We start from the raw sequence: 6000 nt of genomic DNA on the forward strand, positions 1-6000 counted from the left end.
TAACAAGAATTACTGCATGCTAAGAATCAGCTGCTTGGAAGCTTGATGAATGTGGCAGCCAGGAAAGTACAAAACATGGCCAAGAGTTGCAAACCAGATATATATGCAGGCTGTTGTGCAGAGAAATGAAGAGGATAGGGAAAATCTCTCCCTAAATCCGAGGTGGAAAGGCTTTGCTCTACCAGGGTTTCCAAGCACTTTTACTGTGCAAAAAACTTTCTGTATTGTGTCTGCATCTAGAATTGTAACTCTATTCCCTTGTAGTTCTATTCTCTGAGGAGAATAATAGCAGAAAAGTATTTTTATATTTCCGTGTGTCTCTGCTGCGACTCAGCAGCTGGAAACAGAGCCAAGTTCTCCAAGCAGGCAGCTCTGCACGGCCCACTGGTGACTGGGCTGGCACCCATCACCTGCAAATCTGCCTCAAACCAGGCCCAGGCCCCAAAAATACCTTTTCAGCAGCATTGTTTAACCTCATTTGGCAAAACCAGAATGAGTGATACCAGTCAGGAAGAGTCCTAAATATTGATTTAATTAAAATCAATCCTTCCACTCCCTGGTTAATGAATGAAATGAAGTCACATGCCCTTGTGGATAGTACTGATTTGTTGTAGGGGTTTTTGTGTGCAGTTGGTTCAGTTTTTAAGTGTTTTCAGAGCTGCAAGAGACTTAGAAGAGACAGCTGTGGCTTTTATGTAATAACATTATTTCCAGAGCTAGATCTTTGGGAAAAAAAATTTAAAAGTAAGACTTGAAATAGAGTCATAAGTGCGGGTAAGCACGCAGAAGAGATTGACATGAGCTTTAGAGAAATGTAAATAATGTTTATAGTAATTTACTCATTTGTCCTTTTGTCTGTAACATCCAAATATATCTATTTTTGCAAGCAGATGCACTAAATGGCCTTACTGGTATTTCAGAAGGCTGTGCCTCCATGTTAGGACTTGTCTACGTCGGGGAAATGTGCTGCCCTTCCTGCAGCCCCAGCGCGGTGGTGGCTGCGTGAAAGCAGCGCAGGAATGCCCGGGATCTTTCCTAATGTAGATGTGCTCAGAGTCACGAGGGTAGAGGCACTGGAGCTCCTTTCTGCCAAGCTTTCCCTCACAAGTCACAGTCTGGAGCAGGATCCTGGCTTTGCCCAGCCCCTGCTGGAGGATGGAGCACCTTGTGTGACCTGCCTCGCTCTGCCTGCGGCGGAACTGACACCGCAATCACTCGGCACAGACCGTGCAGCGAGCTCGCTTAATCCTCCCCAGCGAACACATGAGCCACAGTTTGCCTTTCAGTCTGTAAATTGTTCTTTTGTTTTGCAGGCTTTACTGAACACAGTTTTATTTCATGTGACTGTGCTATTTATGGAGGAGTAAATATTGCCGGGGGTCTATTTAAAAAGGCCAATGACCTGGATTTTTTTCCATTTGAATTATCTCCAAGAGTCAGACGTGTTTAACAACTGATTTCTACCCCCCCCCCCTTGTTTCTGTAGACTGCAATAATTTCTAACATCTTAGATCAACACCAACTAAAATGACAAAGATTTTGAGTGAAATAAAACTGCATGTAGTATGAATGTGATCAGACAGTACGTGACCTTGCCATTTTTGGAAGAGCTGAATTCCATCCTGATTTACCAGTTAACAACATAGCATGTTTTATACCTCTGAATCTAAGCCTACTGTTGTAGTAATTTGAGTTCATAACTCTGGTTTGTTCCTTTTATTGCTGTTTTTACAAAACCAATTATCAATTATCAAATTTTAAGTAAATAAATAAACAAGCCATGTTTTCAGAAAGGGAAGATTTAAACAGGCAGATGTTCTTCTTGCTGTTCCTGCAATCTAAATAGCAGTATCCCTTTGCTGTTTAAGAAAGAGAAAGTTGAACATTGCAGGGGGAAAAGTGCTATATTTTCACTTTAAAGAAAGACCTTTGTGAATGCAAACAGGTAGCCAAATATCTGAAATATTACATAGACTTGAGTATTCTTAGAAGTTGAGCTGACCATATCTTTTTAATATTGTCTTGGTTTGGAAAGCCAGGTGTCTGCTAGGGAAGGCAGGATCCTCCCCTGAAATGGAAAATGTAAACCCCCTCCCTCCGAATTGTTAAAAATTTGAAACTAAGGGGGGGCTCTCAGGCAAGAATATGGGAGCAGGAATTGTTGAAGTGAAGGGGAGACGACCATCCTTTAATGCATTGAACTCCGATTTATTGATCGATCAGTCACTTTAAATAACAGTGTTAATTAACTTCATGCATATTCCAAAATCCAGGTTTATGATAGGCTAACAGAGAAAACTCTAACCACTCCTTTTGTTTTACAATACCGATAATTGTTTACACAAAACAGAACCAGTGTTCCCACTGTGATATGAAAGGTTCCCAAAACTTCCATATCTGTTCCCAGGGTGCCATCTTTTCCCAGAGAGGGTGTTTCGCTTGTTATGGGAAGACTGTCTGAGAACCTTATTGTTTATAAAGTGATGCCTGAGAGAGTCTAATTGTTTATAGAAATCAGGCTGGGAACTGCTTTTGGAACTGCTTTGCAACTACCTTTTACTTTTCTCTCACTGTATGCCTTCATGGCCTTTTTCTTCAAGCCATGCTTGAACTAACTCCCGACAAGGAATAACAGTTCTTTATTAGGGAAGAAAATAAAAAGATAAAATAAACAATGCAGTAAATACAAAACAACACTGACAGAGTCAGAACCCAACCTGACACCCTGTGGGTCAGGGTGCTGGTAGCAGTCCCATTGGAATTGTGGCTGCAGCCCTCCTGGAGTGTCAGGTGTGGTTCTGAGGGATCCTGTAGAAGGGTGTAGTCTTCTTCTGAAGATGCAGTGGAAGAGGCAATATTCCTCTGGGAAATCCAGTGGAGAAGCCATACTGGTGTTCCAAAACCTCAAGATTGTATCTGGGTAGGAATGCTTGGCTCTTCCCTCTGGGTGGAGCATCTCACAATGGGATGCTGTGGTTCTTATCAGTCATGCAGTGACATTCAATAGTCCATTATCAGCAGATATCTCACCAGAGGGAGGAGTGGCTATGGAAGAGATAAGGAAAACTGCCCACTTAACAGAAGACAACTGCCATATAGATGGCAAATAGAATGAAATTTTCTTGGCAATCCAGGACATATATATATATGTTTTCTTAACAGTATACAATGAGTAGTATAATGAGCTTCAACTTGAAATTTTGCTGTAGACATACTTATCTTGACCTAGTCATGTAAAAGTATGAAAATATAGAATTTTTGTACTGAATGCTGTTTAATATATGTTCTTAAGTCTGTGGTGTTTACCATGTCATTAAAAGGCACCCTGGCTTCAGCATTCACCACCCACTTTTCCCCTGGAGCAGTGGAGCAGGTGGACAGGGATAGGATTCCTTCAGGCTGGTCTTATTACCATCACACCTGATTGCATTTCTTCAAAATTTCACCTTTCCTGGGGAAGGAGCATACAGGACAACACATAATTCAGTGCTCTGGTGGTATAAACAATGAGCACATCTTCAGCATTATTCTGGCTTGAGCCACACCACTCCAGGGAGTAACCTTGCTGCACGAGCTGCCCCATACATATGCACACATTTGTATATTTATTTATACATTTACATATACAAGTTCTACCAGTCCTGCCTAATCCTTTGGGAAAATGCGAAGCAGGAATGGCAAATCTTCTGGCCCTGTTGATGTCTTAGGAGAGGCATTTAGTTCAAGGTGTTGGGGAAAATATTCCACACAGCTATTTGATGTTTCTTCAAATGAAACAAAACTGATTTTTGGAAAAGATTATTTACAGACAAAAAAGCCTTCTTTAATGTTTTCCATTTAAGCCCACCACTTATTACTTCAGCCTTCTAATTTTTAGTGGCCCTTTTCAAACATTGGAGTTTACCAGCAGGTTATTTCACACTTGAAATAGATGCTGTCTTCCTTGAGTAAAAATTGTTTCTGTGAAATGGACTGCAGCCAGTGGCACCTACAGCCTCCACTGTAGATGAGAAGTACAAGTGCTGTTTCATTCTCAGCTGTAACATGTCTTCAGTTCTTGTTTGTATTACCTAACAAGAGCTTTCAGATTCTAACTCAGGCCATCTTTTAAAAATAAATTAGCCACAGCCCTAATTAGCCAGCACTGGTCAGAGCAGATCACAATGACTGCATATGCTACTCGATCTGCCCCTTTGTTAAAAAGTTGGCAACTTATAAGAAAAGAAAAAATTCAAACTATTTTCTGTCTTAATAGACCTCAGTACTCTCTGTGGTGAAGCAGAATAATTATAGTTTAACTGAGCACCTGCTAGTTCCTTTCTAGATTATTAAATTATATGCATGTTCTCCTACAGGGGTATCTCAGATTCCCCTTACATCTTTCCTTTAAAAACTGGTGGCCTGGTTATTCTCTACTCTAGTTTTTGGAGACCACAGAACCACCAAATTCATCAATTTACATTTACATAAAATGTACTGGTACATCATTAAGGAAAAACACCTCAAATGAGCCCAAAGGTCAGATTTTATAACTTAATTTATTTATTATTTTATAACTTATTATTTATAACTTAATTTATTTATTATATTTATTTATTAATTTATAACTTAATAAATTAATTTCCATTTTCTGAAATTAATGTTTAAAAATATTAAGTTTTCCTTTAAAAATTATATTGAAGTGAGTTTCTGGAAAGTAAAGTCATGGTAGGCAGCAGAAGTATGAGCTGATGTGTAAGTAAAGCTCAATGCAGTTTTAAGAGAATCAGTTCTAAACTGATTTCTATAGTTTCTATAGTTGAAAAGGCCTTCCAGTTTTATTCAGTACAGGCACAGTCAACTATCTGTTTTCTCCATCACTCTAACAGATAGAAGATGGGATCTCTTCTTGATGGCTTTCATTAATATTCACCACATATCCAAAGTAATGCAGAAAAATTGGTACACTAACCATATATATTTGATTTCTGTGGTTCATATCTCTGCATATATGTCCTAGATAGAAAACTACTTTCTGTCTTCCACAATTTTTACCACAGAGATTTCAGAGTATATATGAATTCTTGGCTTTTTGAGATAAAAATGTCTTTGCTCTAGTCCAGTGTTGAATGTATTGCTGTCTACACACATAATTACTAAACACTACAAAACTATTGTGACTGAAATGTCTTTAGTATTTGTTTTCCCTGTCCAACAGAGCAGTGGGGATTTCAAAAGCTTTTGTTTCTGCAGCTTGGGGGTTTTTTTTTGTAGGGGGAAAAAAGGAAAAACCCAAAATTATTGTTACCCAAGTCTTACTTAAATATCTGGGTTGATTGTCTTGGCTGCTCAGCTGCTGTTTGTGAGGTGAAAGTAGGCTCAGTCCTGCTCCCTGTGAGAAAAAAACCCATAAAATATATCTTTTAAATGACATTTAAGGTCTGTTTGATCCCAGACATATGGGGTGGCTTGCATGTTCTACACATCTGAAGAATTTTGGGCCATGTTATTGTTAGTGTGATGTTTTTAATGCGGCACAGGCTGTTTGCTGCTGGGGCTGTACCACATATTTGTCAGAGGGATGCAGAGCCATTAACTTTAATGGCCTTACCAGATAAAGTGGAAAGGCCTTAAATAGGAAGAAGGAACAGGAATTAAAAGAATACCAGTTCCAGAGGGTCTCACAGAGGGGAAAATAGGGGAAGACTCATGAGTCCTTCAAAGGTTTGAATTGGAGAGAAAGATAATTTTTTGTAGCAAGAGAAAAGGACATTTAACCATGAGACACTACAGTGACAAGGAAAGGCACTCTGATTTTGAGGAGACAAGGTGAGATGCAGGAAGCTTGTGGATCTGACCTATTGCTAAACAATACCATGGAAAAAAACACCTACAAAGCTGGAGCTGCACCAAAGGATTAATAAAAAATCCCTATCCCACCACAAAACCTGCACGTGCTTTGCTTGTCTTTGTCCAGCTGCTCTCCCTTTGGGAAGGGATGCTTCCCTCTTTGTTCCTCAC

Source organism: Ammospiza caudacuta, chromosome 3 (genome assembly GCF_027887145.1).
Source record: "Ammospiza caudacuta isolate bAmmCau1 chromosome 3, bAmmCau1.pri, whole genome shotgun sequence".
In the NCBI taxonomy this organism is placed as follows: domain Eukaryota; kingdom Metazoa; phylum Chordata; class Aves; order Passeriformes; family Passerellidae; genus Ammospiza; species Ammospiza caudacuta.